At 31.0% G+C, this 7,561-nt stretch overlaps 1 long non-coding RNA gene across 1 annotated transcript; it reads right to left on the bottom strand.

The window, feature by feature from the left end:
- Nucleotides 1–670: 670 nt before the first annotated feature.
- LOC149783681 (uncharacterized) lies at nt 671–6,531 on the bottom strand. Its single transcript, XR_016414053.1, has 4 exons — nt 6,448–6,531; nt 4,257–4,356; nt 3,458–3,534; nt 671–884 (listed from the first exon to the last, which is right to left on the bottom strand). It is a non-coding gene; the product is annotated as an uncharacterized LOC149783681 (long non-coding RNA).
- Nucleotides 6,532–7,561: the final 1,030 nt, after the last annotated feature.

Below are 7,561 nucleotides of genomic sequence, written 5' to 3'. Positions count from 1 at the left end.
TAAAAGTTTCTTTTAAGCACAGATATCACACAACAATGTACAGTAAATAGGAAAATCTTTTAGACGTAAAATATGCATAACCTGACCTGATTCCTCCATCTATAGCTCCACCCCTGATCACAACGATACCTGTGGACCATGTATTATACTGTAGCTACTGTATTATCAGAATGAAGAAGTAATTGTTCGCAAATGGACTTCTTTTCTCCAAATCAAGTTTTAAAAATAAAAGATTTTATATTGAAAACAATATGTGATATGCTAATTTTGAACAGGGTAAACAAATCAATCTTAATTTCAAAGACTAATAAGGCATTTAAGAAAATAAAAAAGTGTTCCTTTGCTCCTATCACTGTCAAGTGCGTGTAGCAATATTGAACTAATGGAAACACAAGGTGTAATGAACTGCAATTTTTAGAAGGCCACGAAACATTATATATTTTCACGTGGTATGTTGAAATGTGTTCAGAAGTTGAATGTTTTTCTGATGTAAATTGCATCGGTCATTCATCTGGAAAAAGATAGCGCTATGTGAACCTTTAAAATATTACTATAAAGTCGCATAAAGCTCCTATAAAATTACAAGATATATCTTCCCCACTTAGTTATGTGGTCCTAAACTAATCATTTTTGGCGGGGAGGAAAAGACATAAAAAGAGACATTGTCATATATCAATTTAATCAATGATGAACATTAATTCTTTGCATAATTATGTTACTAATTATATGCAGGCACTTCATCCAAGAATCTTCGTGAAAGATGGCTAGCAGAATAATGACTGATATACGCCATCTTCAATTCCTTTATTGAACAGCTCAAATGATACAACAGTTTCATCCCGGTTAAAGACTCTTTTCATAAGCAATCCATTCGTTTTTAAATTCTGAAATACAAATTAAGATTATATCCTAGTTTATAAACATTAGTGTATACAATCTTTAACCCTAATATTTCATATTTCGTTGAAATAGGTGCGAGCGAAGTCGTAAAGTAAATAAATGGCAAGTGGATAATGCACGCGCTTAGTACAAAACATAAAACAATTACAGCTCGTACAACTCATAAGTAAGAATGTTATTTTCATCTGTACTAGTGAATGTTTACATGAGCTTCCTAAACTGTAGTTAAGAGTACCACCTTTTGCGTTAGCATACAGAGCAACAATAGTAATTCCTTACATGCTCAAAGAGAGTATTCTGAGTACATGTTATTTAATCCTTAATATTTTTCATGGAGCTATGAAAAAATCTAACTCTCCAAAGAGATATGTGTGCCGTAAAGTGCCACATATAAGTAAAAGATGTTATTTTTAATAGACAATTAAAATTTAAAAAAAACAAAACCATGTTAAGTAGAAATTTGAATTTCTTTGATTGAAAACTAGATGAACTGGACGATTTGCTTTTCACCTGGGGCTTGTTGATGGTAATATAACCTGCAGTATTGTATCCAAAGATAGACTCCTAAGTGACAATCTTGGAGGGTTACATGTACACATACCACTCTTTAGTACATATATCGAATGATAGGTGTCACTCTTTATGCTCAGTCCGACAGTCTTGAAATCATGATATAATTTAATCTAAGTTTGGAAACTTCATTGACCTGCAGACCATGGGCATGTAATAGGTGATACATAACAGAACGAACTATACTAATTATTAAGCAGGATTTTTTTCATGTGATTCTTAAAGACATAAAATTCAAATCATAAAATCGATTGGTCTTGAAGTAAAAATGATCTAATCACAACTTTTCGATTCCAACTCGGGTCACATTTCCCCTTATCACAGCATTTAAAGCATTATCCGTTGCATAAATAAATAGCAGCATTCCTCTAAAAACTTCACTACCATTCAGTCTTCGATCCACTTCTTAACAGGTCGATATTGATGGCTGAGGCACGTTTCTTAACAGAGTTTATGACATATCATTCTGCTATCGTTTATAGATATGTTTCTTTTTCTCAAAGTGTCCAGTAGGAAAAGGATACTGGAAATTTAGTTCTTAACTATTGATGTATATTAATAACATTTACGTCATCAAAACGTGTGTAGTTGACATTGTAAATGAATATTAAATAGGGAGAAATAAAGAGGACTCTCGTCATGTTTCACTTTCCTATAATGATCAAATGTTTGTTCTTTGATATTTCGAAAATGAAAATGAGATATAATATCATAGATTATTATATCAGTAAAACAAAAGAGAAATAAAATAAATTAAAGACAATTGAACATGAGATATTAGAATTTCACATGGGATTGTCGGATAAAATGTATTGGAAGCTCTTAAATATTTAGAAGAGCAAAAAACAAAATTTAGGAAATTATGTTAGAAGATGGGATATTTCATGTGGGAATTTATCTGACCAAATAGATATCTTAGAAGCGTAAAATAAGTTATATTTGGAATTATACAAAAGTAGAATTGCTCAGCTAGATGTCAACAATATTCAAGCCATATTTTTAATCATAATATTAAAGTTAGTCAAGAGGAAAGAAAATATTGCATTGGTATTCTTATCAATAAATGTGCTTTTAGCCAAAACAATGTTGAAAGCATGTTCTGTATTGCTTACGAGGAGTTGCTATCTAAAGCAGGTACAATGAACCGACCAGATGTATGTTGAATTACTTAGGTTTCGAGTGTGTTGTTTCTTATGATGTCATTTTTCATTGCTAGAAAGTAAAGTTGTATAAAATACAAGACATTTATATGAGAGTAATGTCATCTTTTACAGAAGCTGCAACAGTTGGATTTTGATATTTCAATATGTAAATATAATGAGCATTCAGTATGGGACAATAATGTCCCACGTGCATCCAATCTAAACCTGGTTTGGCTTGTAATGTTTGACAATCGTACTTGTACTACAAATTGCATAGACGACTCACGAAAATGCCCTTTCCAAGAATGAGAACAGATAAACATAACTATTTGAAACACGCATTTTAAAAGTGATATCCATTTCTGCTTTGTTCCTTGTCAACGATGAACATAGAACTTATCAAGATTTATTGACGTGTATATATTGTAAGAGCAGAATACATTGACACTACTGTTAGGTGCCTTCTTTGGAAACACATTCATAATGCAAGTGTACTTTTCAAACCCTTTAGAAACGCAATAAGCAAACAACCGTTATAACTCAGGAATATAAATAGAAAAGTACATTCGATTTAATGGCAGGTAAACGGAGGAGAACATAATATTAGAATGATTCTCTGAAGCAAATATCTTATTATTATTATTATTATTAATATATATATATATATATATATATATATATATATATATATATATATATATATATATATATATATATATATATATATATATATATATATGTGTGTGTGTGTGTGTGTGGGTGGGTGGGTGGGTGGGTGTGTTTTCTTCATTTATGCATCTATTTTCTTATTAATTTTTAACAACTTTTAGCAATTATTTAAATACCTTCATAAGAATATTTCCCGTCACCGTCAATGTCGAATTGGCTCGGTAGAGAATCTACTTTGTCACCGATTAATACGCTAAAATAAGAAATTTACAAATCATAGATCATTGTAAAATGCCTGAATGCAAATGCTCAAGCTCTTAGCTAGTACATATCTACAACATATGTTGTTCGTATTATAATGTCCAATACCTGCATACAATGACAACTAACTGAGAGATAAAAAGACACATTAATTTAATTACACATACAATTTCAATTCCATTGCTGAAAATAGAAATGATGCTTCGAGTTACAAACCTTTAAAATCCATCTATGTAATTATGCATGCTATAGATATAGACTATATGTGTATGTCAGCCTGCCCATGCACTTCTATATATTATAATTAAAACCGTTCAAAAGAATAAGGCGGCACAATCAACCATAAAATGTCAGATTCAGCATTTCAGAGGTAAGCCAGATTGTACAGTCCACAATATATCACAATGGCATACTTGCGAATCCAAAATGTACTTTAGATTATGTGTCCTCAAAATATACCTTGTTTGCTTATTAATGCGTGGGTTAGATAAGAACATTCTGGTTCTTAAAGTGAACTTGACTGAAATCAGCAGAAAATGTGCATAGGCGGTCTCACACTAGTAAAATAAAAGAATCCTATTGCATTGGTTTTATTAAGCATGTTTTCGATCTGACAAAATGAAAAACGTGCTAGAGACAATAGTTCCATCATGCCAGGTATGGCATAGATTAACCTTATCATATTGAAGATGATATAAAAAGACGTATACGTACTTGTACTCTTCCAAATCAATCAAACCGTCCTTGTTCTGATCGAAGGTTTCGAATATACCATTAAGTTCATCTTCATCAAATAAATCTGTGACTTGATACTCTATAAAGAAAACGTGGATTTTCGAACTTCTATAAAAGTCGCCAAAATAAAAAGGGATTGATTTCAATGTTTTAATTAGTGTTGAATTGTACACACACACAAACACATGCACACACACACACACACACACACATATATATATATATATATATATATATATATATATATATATATATATATATATATATATATATATATATATATATATATATATATATATATGTAGATAGATAGATAGATAGATAGATAGATAGATAGATAGATATATTCTAGAGAGGCCCCTAATTGAAGTTTCGAATGGTTAATTTTAATGGTAACAATTTTCAAATCTCTGGTCTTTAGAAAAGGATAAAAATACGAAAAATATCTGGGCTGATCAGTGTCGATTATACGAAACTTTGAATTTTACATTATTGGCTTTCAGTGCGATGAGCCTTATACATGTCTACCATTATACTATAATACGTCCTCAAATTAGTTTTTGAGACAGACGATGAATTGAAATGACACTTTTAGTACACTGAATGACTGAATAAATGATTTTGTAAGAACAACTAAAATCTTAATTTTTCATAAGAGTCAGTGCCATATTTCTGATCAATGCCCACATTTGTCTTGGTCGTACAATATCATTTGTCATTTTAGTCTTTGTAATAACAGTATCTTGCGAATTATTAAATTTGCTCCTGCAAGCATATGTAATTGGAAAATTAAATCTTGAAAGATCAAATATTTCTCAAAATACCTAGCTTTGATGTTTCATTTCTTTACCCATATAAATTAGGCATAACTAGAATAGATTAATTAACCTCCTGAATTGCTGGAACGTCTTGTTCATTTTCAAGATCCCTATTTATGATACAATTATTGGCGATATAGACCTTGGATCGAGTTATTGAATACAATAGCAATCATTTGATTGGTATTATGCAGTCAAATATGACGTATGGAGTAAAATGATGCAAAAACATTATTATATACATATCAGCAAAAGTCAATATACATTATCTGGCTGTTAATCTATGTCGGTAATTTCTTACAAAATTTCCGGTTGCGTGAACTGACATAATCAAGTAATACGTTTGCTAACTTAAAATAACATATAAAAGAAATAGATCTTCCCCATCAGTCCAATTTGAAGACTGACTTAAACTATGAATATAAACCAAATGTTTTGGTGACATATTTTATCATGGTCTTTTGGTTATCTATACAAAAATTGATGGTTTGCCTTGTTAACTGACTTTATTAGTTAGTATGTTACAAATCTACTGTAGCAGATTGTAGGAAATCAACTGTTCCTAGATCGTCCGCATATGACTTGGAATGTATGTATTAGCAAATAAGGAAATACAATCCGTTAAATCAGTTGATATAACAGGGAAAAAGACATTGTATCTAAGGTTCACCAAGCTAAAACACATTTACTTAAGTATATAATGTTTTCTGTAAAAATAAATATCTAAGCTCTACGTAGCAAATTAGAGAATTCAGCCAATATGCATGCTATTTAGTTTTCTATTCAATAAACCAGATTTTAACAGTGTCAAAATATATTAATACACTGATTTATATAACGAATCAGTAATATATCCACAAACTAGATGGAATTATAAACTGTTTGTTCGTGTATCTACATATTCTAATTTCTAAATTGTGTGCTAAATATTGAACTTTATGTTTGTTCAGACCTTTCTTGCTTTGAAAACTGCTAAACATGATCTTCATAACAACAGCGAATGGGTAAGCCAATGCATCACCACTAGATCAGGTTTTGATAAAATGGTGCACTAGGGTGATACCTTGTGGTGATTCGCGACAACCATGTTATAAACAACCTGTCATCTTTTTTTACACTTCTCAGCGGAATCAAGCATCCTTTTTGACATACAGTTTGATTTGCTTTCTTTTCAATTATTAGTATCATAGTTGGTTATTAAAATGTAAGTAATAACACATACACTACATGTATGTGGCACACTTAACTTATGTCTTTTTTAATATATATGTATGTCAGTTGAACAATTGGTCTATAATATATTTTTAAACCTTGTATAAGATTAATCTAAAAACAGTTGGATGAATAAATACCTTCAGAAGAGACGATCGCAAGTATAGTTACTAGCACCAAAGAGACGACTGAAGCCTTCATCTTGAGAAAGTATGCTCGATTTATATTCGTAGTACTATTAATCGCACTTAAACCCTTACTTATATATCTCTGCAGATGACCTCGTCATCAAGAAGGGTTAGGAAAGAGTTATGCCACACTTCAGCGTAATTAGAAAATAATACCGTCTTGACACATTGAACTTTATGCTTCGAAACACCATCGCCACTTATTGCTTAATAGTGTCCTGAATGACCTAGACGTTTAACATAGCATAGCCAGACTGTCCACATAAATTATTAGCAATTAAATACAACTACATCTATCAGAATTATTACAAGAAGCAACCTAGATGTTACTTTAAACTATTGTTCGATAGTAGAAGATGCTAAGTTAATATTTTGATTGTTTGAATTGTAATGCTTCTTCTATTAATACGGGTAAAGGGATCACAGTGAAACATATAGAATCTGAGAAAATAAGTAGTGTTTGAACTCTAGAATTATATTGATTGACAATGTTACTGGTTATCAATGATTTAGCTTTCAATAATTTCAATATCCTTTATGTTGCATTTTCATATTGGCAGTAAACAAAAGAGGAGCAATATTTAGATCTTTTTTATCGCAGTTATGCTAACTTCGTTATCTTTATATTCTATCAAAGAGAACACTCAAATGATTATGTTAATTCACTGTGTCCAGTTTTGGAAACGTTTCATTGTTTTTGAAATGATTGTCCGTGACAAGATTGTTTTTTTTATTCTATACTCCTTCGTGACCGTTCCTGGTAATAGCGGGAAAAGTTATTATCCGCAAATCAGTTAACCAAACACGAAAATCCTCCTTTTTTCTGTTATTATACTGCATATACACTCAAACAAGTGCGGTTAATTAGCAAACAACATGTGAGTCACATTTTAGATTCAGCTTATGTGTCAATTCTTATGTATGCAAGGCTCTCGTGTTTTAGGCTCATATCCTCTAACTTAAAAATTAACCAGAAAACAAAAAAACAAGAAGAAACTCTCGAGAGGTCTTAGGAAGTTAAATGCAAGTTTAACAGGTGGTAAAGGCCTAAATCTTAAACTATGGG

This window comes from Sinohyriopsis cumingii, chromosome 14, assembly GCF_028554795.1.
Source record: "Sinohyriopsis cumingii isolate HCF-2022 chromosome 14, ASM2855479v2, whole genome shotgun sequence".
Classification (NCBI taxonomy): domain Eukaryota; kingdom Metazoa; phylum Mollusca; class Bivalvia; order Unionida; family Unionidae; genus Sinohyriopsis; species Sinohyriopsis cumingii.
This window is presented reverse-complemented; position numbering and strand designations above follow the sequence as displayed.